The sequence below is a fragment of the Choloepus didactylus genome, chromosome 23, assembly GCF_015220235.1.
Source record: "Choloepus didactylus isolate mChoDid1 chromosome 23, mChoDid1.pri, whole genome shotgun sequence".
NCBI classification, from domain to species: Eukaryota; Metazoa; Chordata; class Mammalia; order Pilosa; family Megalonychidae; genus Choloepus; species Choloepus didactylus.
This window is the reverse complement of record NC_051329.1, coordinates 15,731,557-15,750,885: the sequence shown is the minus strand read 5'-3', so window position 1 is coordinate 15,750,885 and position 19,329 is coordinate 15,731,557.

The window sequence follows — 19,329 nt, the reverse complement described above, 5'->3', positions numbered from 1 at the left end:
GCTTCCCTGACTTGCAAAGCTTTTCTACTCCAAATGGGAGAGAAAGGACACGTGTTTATTAAACACCTACTATGGTCCAGGCTCGTCTCTTTTCCATTCATCCTGGCACAGCGGTTGCAGTTGAGTCCAGAAGGAACTGAGAGACACGTGGGGTTGACGTGGTTGGCCAAGGCTGGCACAGCTGACTTGTGGGGAGCGGAGACCTGGCCTTGAAGGGTGGTGCCTCTTGCTTGTTCTTCTGCCAGAGAGCTTTGGGTTTCCCCGAGGACGGACAGTGGGAGAGTGGGGGCCGCCAGTCCTCAGGTCACATCCTAACCACATGAGAAACCGTCTTGCGTCTTGGTACGTGGTCTGAAGCACAACTCTTGGGAGAGAAGCCAGATGACTACTCTCCCACCCATTTTCAGACAGGGGAGGTGGGAAGGCAACCCAGGGCCGGGTCCCAGCCATGTCCTCTGCCCGTGGCGAGCAGCAGGTGGCGCCATGGCCCTGGTTTAACAAGGACGGGGACGGAGGAAGGGAGTGGGGAATCCAGAAAGAAAAACTAGTGGAAAACAAGGATGTAAAAGAAGAACAATTTGTTCCAAAACATTTGCCTTGTAACAGGGTCATCTATAAATTCTGGGATTTCCTGTTTGCTGCTCGGCAGGCAGGCCGGCCGGCGGGCAGGCAACTCTTGTTCTCTGCAGCCTGGAAGAATCATTTCAGTCCAGCTCATGAGCTCTGGCCTCCCCTGGCCCAGATTGGCCCTGAAATTTCCCGGCTTTTGTACCCGTAAGCAAGATCCTGTGACAGCAGCGTCTCCTTGAGTCGTGCTCCAGTTTCCACTGGGGTTGGAGGAGGGCCGAGATGTTCATGGTCCATTTTAAAGGAGAGGCTGTATTCATAATCGCCCTGTACTCTCTCTGCTGTTAGGCTTGTCCTGGAGCATAAAATAACTGAAAACAGTAAAATTGAAGCGATGGAGGTGGCCCTTTTAAAAAGAAGGCATCCTTTGCAGTTGCTACAGGAATAGAAGGATTTTATTGGAAAAGAGGGCGAAAAGTCTTTTTACCAGCCCAGTAGAACTTGAACCAAGCCCAAAGCCCAAAACCCAGCGCTGACTATTTGGTTAAGAGATGTGGCCCAGTCCACCATTGCTGTACCAAATGACTCCATTGCCGGCCCTGAGCAGCTACACCTGGTGTAAGTCAGCTGCTTGGCAGCTAGGTGACCTTGGACAAGCTGCCTGTTATCTTTGAGCTTCAGTTTCCTCCTGCAGTAAATGGGGGACAGTAATACCTGCTATGCCAGAAGGTCATGAGGTGCACGGTCCCCAGCCTCGAGGGCTTAGCAATCCTGGCAATGCAATGTAAGCAAGTTTGCTTTTCTCTCTTTACTGAAGTTCCCCGTGAGAGCCAAAGAGCCATCATCACGGGCAAATTCATGATGAGCAGCATCAAGACTCATATGTTAGAAACTTACAGTGATATTTTTATATGTCTCTGAAGGAAGAGCCAGGATGAAAATATTGTTAATTAGTCATGAAAGCTTTGAAAATATCTGATACTTAGAATTATGCTTTATTTTCACACAGAGAACCAAGGTCATAAAAGTAGTTACAACCACATGGGGAGGAGGTAGCTGGGGGCTCAGCTCCAAGTTTGGGTAAGGCTTGCAGGTCCTGGCTCAGTCACAAGCTGGCTGGGTGATTTTGGGTGAGCTGCCACAAATCTCTCCGAGCCTGTTTCCTCCTCTGTACCATGGTGGTGAGTTGGAGGAGATCAGGAATTCCCAACACAAATGCTTACAGGGCTAGACGTCAGATAAGAAAGTGGAGAGGAGAGATTGGCCCAAGGGGGCAGCTGCCCCTCAGTTCTAGCTGATCGTTGGGTGGAAGACATTGTGACTGCATTGCCTGATTTTTAGGAAGCCAGGAAGCTGGAGTTATATGAGAAACATCCCAAGTTGTAAAAATTTTCAAACAATCCAGAAAAACTCTGGTAGTTTTGTTTTCTGATATGCTCAGTATAAAAAAATTTTCTAAATACATAGAAGTATAAAGAAGAAAGTAAAAATCACTGAAATTCATTCTCACTTTTAGCATTTTGACATATTTCTCTGTTTTTGTCAAACGCGCACACACATAGTTTTTAGAAAATTTGGGTCATGTTGCTTATAAAATTCCATATTCTACTTTTTTATTTAACATTACATTTTGAGTGTTTTTCTAAATTGTTCAATATTTTGTGAAAAATTCATTTTTACTGACTGAGTAATCCATTATATTGGTGTGTCGTAAGTTATGCAGTCATTGAATAGGGAATCTTTCACAGAGTCAAGCATATACATAGGGCAGGTATTCAATAGCTGTTTGCTGAATGAATGAGTGAATGATGGAAGGGATGGATGGATGGATGGATGGATGGGTGGATGGATAGACGGACAGATGGGTGGGTGAGTTGATGGATAAATTCATAGATGCATGGATGAGTTGATGGATTCTCTTTTGATCATAACTCAGTTGAACGTGTAGGGTCATATCCCATTTTTAAATAAACTTCTCTGTACCTAAACATTTGCTCCCATCTCCAGTCATTTTTTAGGGCAAGTTCCTAAAAGTAAGATGAATTGGTCAAAAGGTATGGCTTTATTGAAACTCTTGGTACAAATTACCAAATATTTGTCTAGAAAGGTAGTGCCAATTTATATTCCCATAAGCACTATATTAGTGTTTCTAAACACTTTCACCAAACTAAGTTTTTTTAACTCATTGTTTATTTAAAATTTCGTTTCTTTGATCTCTAGTGAGTTTGAACCTTTTCTCACATGACTAGCCAATGATATTTCTTTTTAGGATTCATGAAGGTCTGTGTTTCTGATGACAGAAATTTTCGGACCGATTTCAGTTTGTCTGGATATGAGGTTGGGCTAAAGATGTTTTTGAACAGAAGTCTAATTTGTCAGAATCCTTCAGATCACAACAGGCTTCACCAAGTCCTCCTCCAGTCCAAGCACTGTGCTCACTTCACGTGCTCTTTCCCCTGACAGTGCTATGAAGGAGATGCTGCTTTAATTTAGAGGCTAGATTGCTCTGATTTCAGAACAGTCATCCCTGGGGAATACTGTTTCTTAGTTCTGAATCTCGTCCTGAAAAGCACCAGACTTATTCTCAGTAGCCCACGTGCCTCATCTTGGTTTACCCTGGAGCTAAGCCTAGCCCAGCCCTGTGGTCCCCACCCAGGATGGGTCCTCCAGGCTCAGTGGCATCTGCAGGGCATGAGAGGGAGGCTGGAGATGGGATTGGGAAGGTGGGCCCATGATTCCTGGACAATGGCCTTCAGCGAGGGTTGCAACATACTTGGCCAGGGTTAGGGGTACACTTTGTGGTTGAAAAACACAGTTTTTCTCTGAATAAAACAAACTAGCCTGTCTATGAATAGGGCTGGACAATCTGGTCCCAGCAAATTAAAACAACTTGGGCACCGGCCAGCTACATTTCCAAAAACAGTGTTTTTGATATGTTAATCAAGGACCCTTCCCACTCCCAACCCCCCACCCCACACACCCCCAAAAACAACAAGCTCTGAATTAAAATGGGTGAGAATTCATAATGAAATAAAACAATCCTTAGGTATTCCAGCAAAAGCTCGTTTTCCTTCTCATCAGTTTCACGATTTTAGTCCCTCTCTGTACCTCATTTTACCTTTCTGTCGGTAGACTTCTGAGGATTGATGAGCTCGTTCCAAAAGAATGCCTGAAGTGACATGAAAGAACCTCTGCTCTTTCTGTTTGTAGCCAAAGCCAACCAGTTGCGCTTTCCCCTCAGATGGAAAGTCCAGCTTAGGGTCTTGAAGGGTTGGGGACCATGTGCTGACGACAGGCAGCTGGGGATGGCAGCGGGGACTCCGGGCTGGGTCTGCTCTCAGTCTGCGCTACTGAGTCCGATCTCTTTGCCCTCTGAGCGGCAGACTCCTCTTCCTTAAAATGGGGATTGAGTAGGTAACAGAAGTGACTGCCCAACCATCTTCACCCCATCTTCCTTGTTTTCTTTCCTTCCTGGCATTTATTTGTATTTGAAGTGACTCATTTGTTTGCTTACTTGCCTCCCCTGAAGGCAGCTTTCATTCTCTGCTGAACACCCAGTGCCTAAAACAGTGCCTGGTGCATAATAGGTGCTCATTTAATATTTATTATGGAATCAGTGTAAGTGTACATAGCACTTCGATGTGCACAAGTGTTTGTTGCTTTCCTCCCTCCTCTGTCTTTTGGGATCCTCTTGCATGAACTGGTGTAGATTCAGAACGCTTTACGGATTGGAAACCCTTCAAGGAGGTTCTTGTCACTCCTGCTGGTCTGTAAAGCTTTGCCCTTGGGCAAGGCCATACGAGCAGTTTGTGAACATGACCTATGTAAACAGTGTGCTATGTTCGTGGCAGGTGGGCATGAGCAGCTGAAACAAGGTGGTTCCTGGGGAAGCCAATCCTTTTCTGGAAGTGGGTGGCACGTTTAAGCTCAGTCAGGGGCCTTGGGGGCCACTGGGCCATCTACCCGGTGGGGCTCTGGTTGGCAGAGATTCCTGGAAGATAGCCCCTCCCCCACAAAAAGCCCTGTGCCCTGGTGTCGGCTATTCCGCTCCTTTGGCAGAGCTCTCCAAAGCAAGTTGAGAGAATTCTTCTGGCCTCTGTGAGGCCCCTTGTTTGGATTTATTGAGCCCCACTTAGTAGAGGCATTGAATCTGTGAGTTGTAAGGTACTCACACTCTCATTCAACAGAATCCTTTTGAGCACCCACCCTGGGCCAGATATTAGGGATACAGAAGCCAGGAGACCAGTGAGGGGACAGGGACTCTCACTGAGGAAGTGCTTCTGTAGGGACAGACAGCACACAGTCTGTGGGAGCCCAGAGCAGAGGGTGAATCGGGACAGGCTTCTTGGAAGAGTAATGCTTCCAGTTACAGAAACCCAACTCAGACACCCTTAAGCCATAAAGAGAATGCACTGGCTTTCAGAATGGGCAAATCCAGGAGTGGAGTTCAGGCATGACTGGATCAAGGGGCTTGAATGAGAACTCCTTCTCTTGTTTCTGTTTCACTCTGTGTGTTGGCCCCATTTCCTCCAAACAAAGGCAGGCTGTCCCCTTTTTGGTAGAAAAGATAGGTACTGGAAGCCCCCATTCACATCCTTCTCCTTCCATTCTTTGGTTTATTTAACCAGTATTTGCTGAGTGGTGAACAAGATGACATCCTTGTCCTCAAGGAGTGTCCATTCTAGAAGGAAGACAGATAATAAATAAGCAAACACATAAATTAATAACAAAATTTCAGATGGTGACAGGTGCTGTAAAGAACATAAATTAAGGTAAGCTGTCCTGGTGGCTTCAGTGAGACCATCCCCAGGGAAGGGCTGTGACTGCCAAGCTGGGGTCACATTTTTAGAAGAAGGAGAAGCAGGTTGGGCAGCCAAAATGACAACTCCCACCTGTAGGCCAAGAAGAGGAAGAGGAAGGGCATCTGTAAATAGGAAACAGCGTGAGGTGCTGGAGAACACAGTGCATCCAGGGAAGCACCAGCCCTGAGGTCTGATTGGCACCGAGGAGGTGTCTGGACCCAGGGATCCATCATTTTCGGCCAACCCATTATGCAGCCATGCAGGGCCCTGTGTGGCACCCAAGAGGAAGGCCACGTGACTTCCTGGCCCCCTCACCCAGAGGAGCCCCGAGACTAAGGCTCACTCTGGGGCAGATGATTAATTGGCCTCCAGGGTATCAAAGATGTTTGGTAACTTGCTGGTGGCCACAGAAATAAGGTTTTACAGTGCTCCCTATTAACCTCAATATGAAAAACATTAAGAATCTCCTAGAAAAATGGGAAAGGCACAAATAGATGGTTCCCAGAAATCTCACACATTTTTAAACAAAATAAAGGATGCTTAATCTCATTCACGATAAAAATATAAATTTACCTATGAGATTCCATTTTTTTACCTATTTGATCAGTAAAGATCAAAAAGGTTGAATGATAGCAGGTGTGGGTGAGATTATGGGTATGGGGCAAGCAATTGGTGCAATGTAAATTAGCACTGCCTTTGTGGAAGGTAATTTGAAAATGTCTTTCATGTTTTGAAAAGCACATGCCTGTTGACTCAGTAATTCCACTTCTATGAATTTATCCTACAGATAGGCTTACATATGTGCCAAACACATGTGCATGAGAATATTCATTATAACATTGTTTATAGTAACCCAAAACAAGAAATAACTTAAATGTCCCTCAGCAGGACTCGTTAGGTCAATTATGGAAATACTAGACAATGAAACACTAGACAGCCTCAAGAAGAACAAGCTAGATCTGTATCAGTGGTTCTCAATCTGGGGGTGACTTTTTCCCCCAGGGACATTTGACAATATCTGGAGACATTTTTTGGTTGTCATCAGTGGGGAGAGGGGTGCTACTGGCATGTAGTAGGTAGAGGCCAGGGATGCTGCTAAACATTCTACAATGCACAGGGCAGACCCCCACGACTACGAATTGTCCAACTCCAAATGACTATAGTGCTAAAGTTGAGGAATCCTGGTTTGTATCTGCTGATACACAAATCTCTAAGATATGTTAGGTTTTTCATTTTGTTTTGTTTTTTTAAAAAAAGCACTGTGGAGAACAATAAATATAGTAGACTACCATTTGCACAAAGCAAGGAGCATATCTGCATATGTAGTTTTATAGGCATAGAATTATCTCTGGGGGAATAAACAAGAAAATGGGGAGCTGTGTCTTGTGGAAGCCTGGGGGAGAGGCATGGGAAACAGATTTATTTTCACTCTATACCTGTTTGTGCTGTTTAAATATTTTTAAACTATGGATGTGTATTCTTTAAAAAATTAAAACATGAAAACTGTAAAAGTTTGACAGACCCTCCAACCTTTACTTTCTGGCCTCTTTACCCAGCCATATGTTCTCCCTCTTACATTATTAGAGTAAAAGCATCCCACAAAGTCACAGGTGGAAAAGATCTTAGAGATTATCAAATATTAAGAGTCATCAAAGAAGTTGTGGAAATGCTGGATTAGACACATTTAAATGGGTCTTTACTGAAGGACATTTTAGAGCCTTTAATACAAGAATGTGCATTGTGGCTCTCTGAGGGGATACAGTATACAGAATTAGCAAATGCCCTTGACCTTAAGTGCAGGCATGCATACACATGTGCACATGCACACATGCACACATATGTAAATAGTTTTTTTGCTGTGTATTCCACAGAATTACTGTTCTATTGACTGTGTTTCCAGAAATGGGGTCTAATTCCTTCACTTTATAGTCGGGGCATCTGAGACCCAGAGTGGGGGCAGTGAATGGCTTAAAGTCATAGCAGGATAGAGGAAGAACTGAAACTAAAATCCAGGATTCTGTCTACTGGATTAGACTCTTGGCGTTAGGCCAAAACAAAACACTTTTGTCCACTGTGGTGAATTAGCTCTGCTCCTGCTTCACTGGCTCATCACCAAATATGCTGTTAAATACAGTGGTGATTGGACAAGGAGACTGAAAGGCTCTGTGTATCCCCTTCCTATCACAGTGGGCCAGTTTGAACCATGGACTATTCACCCTCCTCTGTGCTTCTCTAGTACTTCCCTCATACTAAATGCTTACTTTTCTATTCTTACCCCCTCTGGGGAGACTACAAACTTCTTGAGGGACCCTGGCTTATTCCCCCAGTATCTACCACAGCAGACACAGAGTAGTCCCTCAATAAATGTTCAGTCAATTGGGAATGTCTCACAGGACCGAGGGCATGTTAGGTACTTACTCAATCACAATTTGCTGAATGAATGAGTGAATGATTAGATGGATGGATGGATGGATGGCTTGGTGGATGGATGGGTAGATGGATGGATGGATGGATGGATGGATGGTTGGATTTGTGGACAGATGGGTGGATAGATAAATGGGTAGATGGGTGGATGGCAGTTGGATGGACAGACAGATGGGTGGGTGGATGGATAGATGGATGGACGGATGCATGGATGGATGTTCTCTTGATCATCACTCTTATACAGCATCTGTCAAGGCTAGTCAGGGCTTACTGATTCTCTCACTGTCTGGCTACTGGTTTCTGTGACACTCCTTACTTACTTTCTTTTACAATACAGGAATATTAATGCTAACTTGCCTAGTGGATTTCCATTCTGAATCTGCTGCTCATCATCAAGGATAATAACTAACTGTGAGGCAGAGGACAAGGGTCCAGGTGGTTGCTCAGAAAGAGAAGGAAACTGTTAAGAAGTAGGAACTGCATGCTCCCCTCTCTTCCTGCAGACAGACTTTCTCCATGTGGTGGTGAAGATGTCTGGGGTAACCCTCGAGTCACATCCTTCCGGCTTTGTGGAGAAAGGCAGCTCTCTTACCCTAGCTTGTACAAACCAGGAGAAGAAATCCAGAGTCCTGGGTATGGTGCTCTGGAGACAGCCCTAACCTGGCTTCCCTACTTGTGTTGCCCTTGGAGGCTCCAGCTCTTAGCCTGCCTCCCCTTTAGATCTGAGTTCATCCCACCAGGGTGAGAACTGCTCATTGTCCCTAAGGAGCACTGGCTTTCGCTACCCCCTTGCTGTTGCCCTCATGCCTCCTGGGAAAGAGACCAAGTCAACATTCAGTTTCAGAGGGAAACCCTCCTAGAAAATGAGCCCAGAGGGAACCACCCACACTAGTGGGCAGTGTGGGTTTTGGGTAGCTGGGCCATGGCTCAGGGCAGCCCTCTGGAGTTCAGATAGCTGAACACAAAGTGCTCACACCGAGCTCTGCATACTCACCACCTCCCTTGGGTATCAGCCCTTAGGAGATTAAATTAAATTGTTTTCTGGATGCTGAGAAGAAACACTATTTCCTGTTGCCTCTGCCATGCTCTCTATGGGGTGATGTCCAAAAGTAGCAGCAGGCATGCATTCAGTTCCTCCCATGTGCCAAACTCTCTCCTACCCTCATGAGGCAGCTATTAACACTCCCACTTTACGTAAGAGAAGATGAGGCTCAGAGAGGTTGGACTCGCTCTTGCTTACACAGCCAATAAGCGGCAGAGCCAAGATCCAAACCTGCGCTCCCTGCAGGTTCACAGCTGCCTCTGTGGACTGGTGTGGCCAGGACTTCACTAAGGCTCACTGTTGGCCCATTATGGAGTTTAATCAATGGAAACCTCACCTAGCTTTTTATTTCCTTTATCAGCAGTTAGTGAACCATCATAGTGAAAACAGCCCATGGAAACAAAGATAGATGCTGAAAAACTGGAGATGAGTCAATGATAGTTAGCACTTATGTGACCTTTCTGTTTTGTCTGCTGACATGGTAGGAATTGAGAGAAAGGCATGGACCCCTAGGAGATGTGACTGGAGGATCCCTGAGAGCTGCCATCACCCAATAGCACCCCTGTTTCCCAAGGTTTTACCTGGAGACATTCATTTCTTTGGGCCTGAAATGCTTTTTGATTTTCAAGAAAATCTCAATCGAAAAGACAGTACCTCTGAGAGTGGCCGTATTAAACTTTGAGCCTATGCAGCAGCTAAGAGCTTAAGCAAGAGAGCGGAAAGTGAGACCATAGGAAAGAGAGAGACAATGCACAAAGATAGGTGGGAAGCAGGTGAAGACCCCAGAAGACGACTTCTTTTGTCTTCATCATAATTTCACCTAGGGCCAGCATGAAATGGGAAAATATTACATGAGTTATTTATTGCAAATCATGCTGCATTACAAACCACTTAGCAGCTTAAAGCAACAACAATCCTTTATTACGTCCCAGAGTCTCTGTGGGTCAGGAACCTGGGTGCAGCTTAGCTGGGTGTTTCTGGCTCGGGGTCTCTCAAGGTGTCAGCAAGGGCTGTGGTCCTCGGAAAGCCTGAGTTGGCTTCCCAGATGGCATGCACCCGTGTCTGGCAAGACGAGGTTGGCAGGAGGACTCGGTTCTTCCCCACGTAAGCCTCTTCCTAGGGCTGCTTGAGGTCCCCGCATCACAGAGGCCGGCTTCCCGCAGAGTGGACGAGCCAAGAAGAGCAAAGAGGAAGCTGCAATGTCTCTTGTGACCTGGCCTCAGAAATCTCCTCCCTTCTTTTCTTCAATATCCTATTGGTTACACTATTTAGTGGTATTGGGGGTGGGGAGGGAGACTTCCCAAAGTTGTGACTTGCAGGAGGCAAGATGACTGTGAGCCATCTTAGATGCTGCTAGAGACTGACACTTACACCCCACAAAAGACAAGTTCACATCCTAATCTGTGTTTCTGTGGGTGTGATCCAACTGGAAATAGGACCTTTTGAAGATGTTATTGCTTGTGACAGTGTGGCCCAAATGGAATCAGGATGAGTCTTGATCCATATTACTGGAGGCCTTATAAAGAGAGAAAATTCGGACGCAGGCAGTCAAAGAAAGGCTCAGGAGGAGACCAAGGATATCGCCATGTGATGGAGGCAGATTTGCAAGTCTGGGAACCCTTTAAGGGTTGTCACAAGCCAGCACCACAATGCTATAGACTTACAGACTCCCAGAGAAAGCCTGGCCTTGCCAAAGCCTTGATTTGGGATGTCTGGCATCTAAAACCATGAGCAAATAAATTTTTGTTGTTTAAACCAACCCATTCTATGGTATTTGTCATGGCAGCTCTGGCAAACTAAGACAGACGCTGACATATGGATACCACAATTATTATCTGTATTTTACAAGTGATGAAATGGAGACACAAAGAGGTTACCTGACTATATCTCAGATTTTTTGTGAGACCATCTGATCAGCAAGGCTTTGCAAATGATTGTGAGGCTTGGCTAAGACCTCGGCTAAGAGTATCATGTGGGCAGGGACCGTGTGTGCTTGTTCACCACAAGATTCCTGGGAGCACCTGGAAGAGTGTCCAGCACTTAGTAGACATTCAGTAAACATTCTCTGAATGAAACATGAGTGAACACATGCACAAACGAATAAAGTGGCCCGACGTAGCCCAATTTATTTATTCTTCCATCAGATATCTTTGGGGAGCAGGGATTGAGGATCAGTATTCTGCATTGCTAGATTTCTCGAATCATTGACTTTTTGTGCACATGTGTGTTGTCACAGGGTATTGTTCAAAGGAACCTCTGTTTCTTTAAGACCTGAATCTTTTGGTGCTTTGTCAAAGGAAGGGGTGTGCAGAAACTCCACAGGGCGGAGCCCCCCCTTCTATGAATGATAAAAGGATCACTTTAATTGAAATAGAGTTATAACTGGTTGCCTGATTTAAGAATATGGCCTCTCGTATGTCAAAACCAGAGAACAGCGAGACTATATATACAGGCAGCATACTATAAATGTATGTATAATTTATGCAATATTTCTCCTATTCACGCTCTCTACTTAAGCTATCCATTAAAGCCCATCACATTAATTTAATTGAAAAATTCTGGGGGAATTGTATTAGCTTTTTTCCCATTAAATTAACATTACAGACTTTAAATAGATGTCCTGGATGCCCATTGTTGCTAACAAAATTATTATGCAAATTAAAATCTGGCCTTTCTGGATTTGGCCACTGGCTCCCCACCCTCCTCCTCCTTTCTTGACCCCTTTAATTTAATTGCCCTTTCCCCCCAAGTTCCCAGGACACAGAAGTGGGAAGGGAGCCCCCGGCCCAAACCAGAGTCTCAGCAAAGGGGCTGGGAGTTCAGCTCTCTTGTGTCTAAGCCCTCTGGTGTCCAAGCCCCTTGGAGAAACCCTCTTGTCTTATCTCAAGAAAGAAAAATGGGTGGATGGTCTCCTCCTAGGCCCCTTGGTTACCCAGGAAAGGCTTAGTAATAAAGAACATAGCTTGTGACTCAGATGGACCAATTCAAAATCAGATTCTGCATCTTCTTAGTGACTGTGACTCCGAGCAAATTCACTGACCTTTCTTTACAAAGTTTTAGTTTCTTTCACAGGAAGGTTGGAGGAGGACAGGAAATCATGTACAGTGCCTATAATGAATAGGGACTCATAAAAGGTTGCTATTGTCATTCATTCATTCATTCATTCATTCATTCTCCATTCGTGAAATAGTTGGGGAGCCCGGCTCTGTGCCAGACACTGGGCTGGAGGCCGGAAAATCAGCAAAAAGCAGACGAGCAAGGCCTCTGATCTCATATAGCTTATATGGGGGAAGGGAGCAGGGAATAAACAGGCAAACAAGTAAGTGATATGATTTTGGATGGGAGGTAGGCATTGCTGCCATCATTAGCATGTCAAGTGTTTTTTTGGGAAGTTTGAAAGGTCCTGTGTTGTTGATTTGCCTGCTCCATTTAAGCCTCAAATAAGTGAAGTCAGCTGTTTCCCTCTGGCCAGTCAGAGAAGCCCTGTTTGGACCCTGGGCCCAGCTGGAGTGAGCTTTTTCTAGGGTGAACTGCCATATCATCTTGGTGCCAGAAGTCAAGTGAGAGACAGGCACTTCAGGGTCAGGGGATCTCCTGAAGAATGCCAGATCTCCTGCTTTGGGTGGAGTAAGGGCCGCACCCCACCCCCACCTCCCACTCCCATTTAGATCTCATTTTTCTGACAGATGCTCTTGAAATGATCCCCTGCTAATCTCTCTGGATGAGCACCAAGACTTCGAAGAGGATGTCTTGTCTTTTCATGTCTCATCTTTCCTATCTCTTTTATCTCCAGGAATGTTTCACGAATGTAGTCTTCCATTTGCATAGGTACTAAGGAGATTAAAATGGGTCTTCAAAAGGGAAAGTCGAATCTTCCTCTGCCTTTGTGGGTTGGAACACCGCCTCCACCCCCCACCCCCCCAAATGAGTAGAGACCAGCTTGCCCCATCCCACAATGCTAGTTCCCCCACTGAAACTTGTGCATGGTGGCTTCTGGGGAACTGGACTTCTTACGTGGTGGTCAAGGCACCCAAAACACATGTCCCAGGAAATCCTTCACTGTCACTTCTGATGCATTCTCTTGGTTGAGAAAGTCACAGAGTCCTGCCCAGTTCCTAGGGAAGGGCAAATAGATTCCACCTCTTGAGAAATGGCAAGGTTCTGGAAGACAATGAGGGACTAAAAATATTGCAATGGGTAATGCCGACTCTTAAACATTTCTGGTCAAGATCAGTATGGTGATTGTAGAATTAAATATGCAAAGTAAAACAATACAACTTCTAGAAGATAACATAGGAGAATATGTTCATGATCTTAGGATGGACAGATATTTCTGAAACAGGACACCAAAGAATCCTAACCATAAAGAAAACAATCAACTCGACTTCATTAAAATGAAGAACTTCTGCTCATAAAAAGACCCATTAAAAGAATGAAAATGCAAATCACAGAGTGGGAAAAGAGTTTAAGTAAAGATATCCAACAAAGGAGTTATATACAGAATATCCAAAGAATTTCTGCAAATCGACATGGAAAACAAACAGCTAAAAAAAAATTAATGGACAAAAGGCATGAATATGTTTTTCATAAAAGAGAAATCCAAATGGTCAATAAACCTATCAAGAAGAGCTCAAAATCATTAGTAATCAGAGAAATGCAATTAAAACCACAAAGAGAAATTTTACATATGCAGAAACTTTTAGCGGGACACCTAATTTTTTGCACTTTAGTGCATGTAAATTTTACACATACACGTACAGAATGGCCAAAACCAGAAGACATGTTCATGAACATCCATAATGGCATTATTTGTAATAGCCCCAAACTGGAAACAAGCCAAACATCATCAGTAGCAGAACAGATAAAGTATGGTATATTCATACACTGATCTAATTGCAACACTATATACATGGAATACTATTTAGCAATGATGTTGGACAAACCCACACACTAATGTGGATGGATATCACTTATGTGAGAATGAAATGAAAGAAAGAGAGCAGACACAAAAGAATATATGGTGTATGATTCCATTTCTATACGTTTCAAGACAGGCAAAACAAGTCTATGAGGTTAGAAGTCTATTGGTTGCCTTTGGTAGTGGGGATTTGATAATGTTCTTTATCTTGATTTGGGTGGTGGTTAGGAAGATATGTTCATTTTGTAAAAATTCATGGTGCTATAAACTTAGGATTTCTATGTTGTTTATTATATATAGTTTAATTTAAAATTTTGTTTTTTAGAAGATAATTGTGCTCATATTTTATAGCAGAGGTCAGCAAACTATGGCCAGATCTGGCCTACCACCTGTTTTATAAATAAAGTTTTATTGGAACATGTCCATGCCCATTCATTTACATATTGCCACACCCCTTGCCATGTATTAGAGAAGAGCCAGGCTGCTTTTCTGGGAAAACATCAGCCCTGTTGGGAAGCACTTGGCCTCAGCACTGTGGCGAGTCGTGGGACCTTCTGTTAGGCATTTACCTTGGTGGGTTTGGTGCTTTAAGATTCCACACCAGGAAGCCAGCACCACCCTGCATTGAATTAATCATCAGAGCAATTTGATTTACTTTGAATTTTCTTTCCTAATCCTGTTTTTGAAATTTACAGTCACTTAAACTGCAAAAGTAATACCTATCTTTTGTAACAACTCAAACGATAAGGAAGTGTCTGAAATATACCCCTCTCCACCCCTCCTTGTTCAACTGTCCTGATGCATTCACTGTTAACAATTTGGTAGAAATGTTTTCCTACTTTTTCTTTATTCATACAACCATAGAAACTCATTCATGGGGTTTGATTTTTTTTTTACTTTTTTTTTTTAATAAAAATGGGATCATACTTACTTGCTTTTATTCTATTAATAAAATGTGTAGGCATATCTCCAATTAGTTTATACAAATTTATTTCATAATTTTTAAAGGCTGCACTGTATTCCTTAATATAAATATATCATTATTTGTTCAACCATTTTCCTATTGATGTACATTCAGGTTGCTCTGAGTTTTGTATTTTCTTTTTTCCAAATGATGCTGTAATAAACTTCTTTATATATTTATGTCTTTATATACTGGCATTTTCATTTCTGGTGGATATATTCCCAGAAGTAGGAGTACTGGGCCACAGTTTAAATGTTCAAAAATACCAACAGTTGATTTTCCAGAATGTGATAATCATTTACAGCTCCACCAATGGTGTTTGAGAGAGCTGGATTCTTTACACCCTTGCTAGCTATGGATGTTACACATATTTTCCATTTTTGCCAATCTGATGGGTAAAAAATAGTATCTCATTGTTCTCATTTGCATTTCCCTGACAAGTGAGGCTGAGCATCTTTTCATATGTTTATTGGCCATTTGCATTTCTGCTTCTGTGAATTCTGTAGCCTCGGCCCATGTTTCTGCCGGATTGTTGGTCTTTTTCTTATTAATTTGTAGGATCATTTTATAAATTAAGGATATTAAGTCTTCATTAACTATATGTGTTGTACATATTTTACTTGTTTAGTGCAATGTTTTGCCAGGGGTCTGCTTTTGATTTGGAAAAAAAAAATTAAATATCTGCCCCTCAGGTTCTTGCTAAGAATAAAACTAAAATGGTTTGCAGCTCAGTTCTTACCAGGATTTCAACTGTGGGAAACAATATATGCAGAGCTTTGCTTAAAACAGTGGTCCTCAAACTTTTTTTTTTTTTTTTAATTTTAAGTAACAGAACCTTTGTTGGTTTTTTGTTTTTGTTTTGTTTTGTTTTCTCTTCAGAAGAGTTCTTATAGATAAAAGAGAAACTGCTGTGGTTGAATTGGGGGTGGGAGCTGAGATCTCTGCCTGCCAACAGCCTCTTCAGCCTCTCTAGCAGCCCCTGAACACTGACAAACCCTGGTATTCCTTGAACAGCATAGTTTGAGAATCATTGACCTAAAGACCCAGAAGTCCATACATTTATTTAATCACAGTTTTCTACATTATGGTCCACAAATTATAAAGAATATTAAGTCAGCTCTTCTTAAGTGTTTTGTGAAGAAAAGACAGATTGCTCCATGGCCTGCCAAAATTAGGCATACCTTCCCTTTCTGGACTAGATTACACTTTGATTCTTTTGAGATGGAAATGCAAGGATGCCAAGAGATAAGAACTGGACAAAGAGTAACCCACCCCCTTTATTTCGTTTCGTATGCAATGCCAAAACAAACAGACAGTTATTGCCCTTCCTGCTTTCAGCCATCTGCTGAAGGTGGGACTCTGGTTTTCTCATTGGCCTCAGCAAGTATTGCTTTTAGTGAGCAGGGTTGTGGATAACCGAGGGGTCTTGTCTGACATCCTCAGAGATGACCAGTGAAGAAAAGGGGTCTGAGAACTCATTTTTATTTTCTCAGGGGCAGAAAGTGTGGGCTCAAGGTGACATTCAATTACTCTTTTCTTCTGCTTTATTTAGAATTTGGAAGGACAGATTTTTCCCTAATTTTTTTAATCTTTTTGGGGGGTGGGGGTGGGGTGGAGTCATACTTTAAAAAAAGAGTGAGCAAGAAGGATTTTAAACAAAGTTGCTTTAAGCAGGAAATTTGCAGATATTACTTTGTTTCCTTCCTTGGTCCTTTCTGGAAAAGACAAAAGAAATAGACCTTGGTATACCTTGGTTAAGAATAGCAGAGTCTGTTAATCCCATCTGTTCTCAAGTGAAAGAAAAAATCATTATATGAAAGGATCACTGGGCCCAGGTCCCATTTGGAGAGTATCTTTAAGTTCTTGCAAACAGTAGTCCAAGAAGTTTGGGAAATACTGGTTTTCTTTACTGCAGGACTTCTCAGAGCCTTTAAAATGCTAGCACTCACTGTGACGTTCCAGGAGGAAGATGTGTGGGGTTTCCCACCTTTTCTCGATCACAGAACCCTTTGAGAGCAGAGCTTCCCACAGGACTAGTATTCCATGATACATCCTTTAGAAAAAGCTGACTAGATAGTCTGAAAATTTTCCTTAGATGAAACCAGACTCTCATAGACTTACATCCTTTAACCCCTTTGTTTTGGCCACTTATAGATTTGCTTGTATTGAGAAATCTTATAGAGAACTAGTTGTATAAACTTGCTACCATATTTATAGCAATAAAATTGCAACCAATAGGAAAAAGATTGTAGCCTATTACTACAAAAAGCTGTGTTTTCCTAAGCAACTGGTTTGCTTATATCTAACACCATGAATTTTGCAACTGATTCTATTTCTTTCTTTACCCTTTCTGCCAGGATCCTCAAACCAGATTTCAAGTCCATTGCAATAATTGTATAGAACTCCATAGTATATGTTTTGGGTACCAATGTTACCTTTGGTTCCAACATATTTTTCTAACTTTATCTTTATTTAGTCCCAATTTCCTCATTAAAAAAAAATATATGTTGTTGTATTGCTGCATAGATATAAAAAGCTACCTCTAATATTTATTTTGAAATGTATTGGGGCATAATGAGAAAATGCATACATACCTATATACATATTCCAACTAGCGTATCTTGAACACCTACTGTGTGCAAGGCACCATGCCAGGGGAATAGAGATGAACAAGCCCATGGCTCTTGTCATTGGAGGATTTATACTCTTGCTGGTGAAATGGGTACAAATAAGTTACTACCGTGTTGTATGTTAACAATAACAGTAATATGTTTAGAGTGCTTTGGACATGCCAGAGAGCCTGTGTGGAGAGACCATGTGGAGATACGGAGAGGTGCTTGAAGACCCCAGCTGTTTCAGCCCCCAGCTGCTTACATCTTTCCAGCATCAACCTCCAGACACGGGTGAGAGCAAGCTTTAAGGTGGCCCTGCTACAGCCTCCAAGCCATTTGGCCAACACCCAGTGGAGCAGAGAGAATCTCCCAGCCTTCCCCACATTACAGATTTGTGAGCAAAATGAATGTTGTCGTTTTAAGCCAAAAAGAGAGTGTCACAGGAACTCAGTAAGAAGCAAACAACTCTGTGAGGAAGCGGGAGAGGAAGGTTGGGAAAGAGTGGGGAGCAGCTCCAGATTGTTAGACTGGGGCCAAGGGTGAGATTCCAGGGGTTCCATCACAACTTGAAAATATACACAAAACTGTGTATATGTGTCTGAAATTTTTGAGAGGAGGTGCCACATCTCTCATCAGATTCTCCAAGGAGTTCACAAACCCCAAAAGCTTAAGATCTATCATATTAAAAGGATATATAGACAATTGCCAGGATGAGAAAGAAGGGAAAAATGAGTAAAGGCAAAGAAGCATTCGAGTCTGGTTTATTGAATATGTAGGGTAGAGGTGGCTTCACATCTACTCAGTCATTTTTTCATTCAGCAGATGATTTATTGAGCGCTTATTCTGGATCAGTCATTGTGCTTGGCAACAGAAACACAACAGTGAGCCGATACACACAATCAGTGAGCATGATAGTTTGTCTCTTTAAGGACCTCACAAGCTAAAAATTCATAGACTTCCCCAGAGGCTTTTCTCCTCCCCAAATCTCTTTCCCTCTGGCCTGTGAGTTGAGCTTCAGACTCGCCCTTAGTCCTCTTCTCTCCCTGCAGCCCTGTTTTGCTTTATAAAGCAACTTTATAGAGTTGTCAGCAGGACACAAGCCACTAAAACCCTACCAGAAATTAATTTTATGACCTTATTTTGGCCTTTTCCCATTCAGCATGAAAGTACCAAGTCCTTCTTGGTAAAGGGAAAAAAAAAAAAAAAAAAAAAAAAACCCACAAGGAAAGAAAAGACTTCTTTCTAAGCTGAACCAGAGATTGGACATAGCTGAAAAACAAAGCTGGAGGAGGAAGTTAACCATGTGATGTGATGTGCTTTAACTTGACTATAATTTGGATTTGAATTTCGATTAGTTACAAACACAATCTCTCAACAACATGTCTCTGGGGCACCTTTGAAGTCGCTAATTAGTCAAAAAGCTAGCTAGCTTTCCCGCATCTCTTCTCTTCCCTGCCATTCCTCTCTCTTTTCCTCCCCCCTTCCCCCCTCCCTCTCTCTTTCAAAATTGTCCTCAAGTCACATCAGTAAAGCTTTATCTTGCAGATTTGATCTTAATTCTTGGCTTCATTGTGGACCCACAGTTTCATGTACTATACCTCAGATTTTCCATCTCTGAAATGGGTATAAACATATAAGAAAACAATGTTTATGGAAATTTTAAGGACCTCAGGTGACTAGCTTTGTAGAGGTTTAAAAACACAGAAAGATACACACACTATCTGATTAGCCTCTAGGCAGAGTGGGGGCAGTGGCAATTTCTCAGAATAGTCTAAGCCGAGGACATCTCGTTCCCTCACCTACTGGTACATTTGTGTATACATTTGGTTGAATTAAGCTGCTTAATAAACTAGCCTGCAGCCACCTCATACACACTCTTCGAATACAAAACAACATTCTGTGTCAGGCAAGGAGCTTCCAACTGCTGGTGGTTATGAGTAGAGGAAGGAGAACGGACATGTTTTGTTTCTTATTCTGTTCTCAGGACACAGGTTCAAACG